At 37.5% G+C, this 1,897-nt stretch overlaps 1 protein-coding gene across 2 annotated transcripts in view; it reads left to right on the top strand.

The window, feature by feature from the left end:
- NOL10 (nucleolar protein 10) overlaps positions 1-1,897 on the top strand; it is a 131,843-nt gene that overhangs the window by 16,665 nt on the left and 113,281 nt on the right. The gene's annotated exons all lie outside the window — the stretch shown is intronic.

Here is a 1,897-nt window from a genome sequence, read left to right on the forward strand (position 1 = left end):
CTCTTGTTTTTAATGGAAGGCAATATACCATGGAGTCCTAGCTCTCTGCTAGCACTGTGGATAGTCGCTCTTGTTTTTAATGGAAGGCAATATACCATGGAGTCCTAGCTCTCTGCTACTTACTGGGTAGTTTTATGACTGTGAATTAGTTGCTCTCCCTGAGACTTAGTTTCCTCACGTGCTAAATGGAGATAATAATACTTTACCTCAGCAACTGTAAGAGGTGTTGGTGAGAATCACGGGAAACCAACCTATATGAATACATAATACACTATAAAGGTGTATAGGATATTGATTTTTTACATCCTGTATACAAAAAAACCCAAAAAAACTCAAACCGATTGCCGTCGAATCGATTCTGACTCACAGCAACCCTATAGGACAAAGTAGAACCACCTCAGGGGTTTCCAAGGAGCACCTGGTGGGTTTAAACTGCTGAGTTTTTGGTTAGCAGCCGACTTCTTAACCACTGTGCCACCAGGGCTCCTGCATCCTGCCGTATAATTCAGTATTTATTGAATGTTACTATATAGGATGTATATAGGACATATGCAGTAGCATTCAGTAGATAATGAATTATACTACAGTACCTTTGAAGCAGAGTCCTTTATACTTGTTGAAAATTTTTCCATAAATAAATATTAAAAAAAAAATTTTTTTTCCAGATTTGCATTTTTTCAATTATAATAATGATAAATACTCCTAATTTTAAAAAAGCAAATATGTCAGAACTGTGTAATAAATGTTATCTCGTACCTTCCAGTCAGCAAATCCTGTATTCCAGGGGTAACTTACGGTTTGGACTGTGTCCTTTTCAGGGCTCTCTTCTGTGTATATGCAGATATGCATAATACGTATGTATGTGTTGTGGTGGTTGTAGTGGTGTGCTGTGAAGTCAATTCTGACTCAGCAACCCTATGTAGTGTAACTGGCCTACAGGGTTTCCTAGGCTGTAATCTTTTTTTTGTTTCAATGGGGGAAGAAGATGCTTGTCATTTCTCAAGCTGAAAGAACTGAAGAAAAATTTCAAGCCTCCAGTTGCTATTTTGAAGGATTCTGTGGGCAAAATATTGAACAACACAGGAAGCATCAAAAGAAGATGGAAGGAATACACAGAGTCACTGTACCAAAAAGAGTTTGTCAGTGTTCAGCCATTTCAGGAGGTAGCATATGATCAAGAACTGATGGTAGTGAAGGAAGATGTCCAAGCTTCACTGAAGACATTGGTGAAAAATAAGGCTCCATGAATTGATGGAATACTAATAGAGATATTTCTGTGAATGAATGCAGTGCTGGAAGCACTCACTCATCTATGCCAAGAAATTTGGAAGACAGCTACCTGGCTAACCGACAGGAAGGGATCCATGTTTGTGCCCATTCGAAAGAAAGGTGATCCAGCAGAATTCGGAAATTATCGAACAATATCATTAACATCACACACAAGTAAAATTTTGCTGATGATAATTCAGAAGCGGTGGCAGCAGTACATTGATAGAGAACTGCCAGAAATTCAAGCTGGTTTCAGAAGAGGAGCAAGGGATAGCATTGCTGATGTCAGATGATCTTGGCTGAAAGCAGAGAATACCAGAAAGATTTTTTTTTTTTTTTTTTTTTTTAAACATTTTTTACTGAGGTGAAATTCAAGTTACATAAAATTAACCATTTTAAAGTTAATTGGCATTTAGTACATTCACAATATTGTGAACCACCACCTCTAGTTAGTTCTAAAACATTTTTATTATCCCAAAAGGAAACCCCATACCCATTAAGCAGTGACTCCCCATTCACCCCTCCTTAGCCCCTGACAACCACCAATCTGCATTCTGTCTCTACAATTTTATCTATTATGAATATTTCATATAAATAGAATCATACAGTATGTGACCTTTTCTTAGCA

This window comes from Trichechus manatus, unplaced genomic scaffold, assembly GCF_000243295.1.
Source record: "Trichechus manatus latirostris isolate Lorelei unplaced genomic scaffold, TriManLat1.0 scaffold00023, whole genome shotgun sequence".
In the NCBI taxonomy this organism is placed as follows: domain Eukaryota; kingdom Metazoa; phylum Chordata; class Mammalia; order Sirenia; family Trichechidae; genus Trichechus; species Trichechus manatus.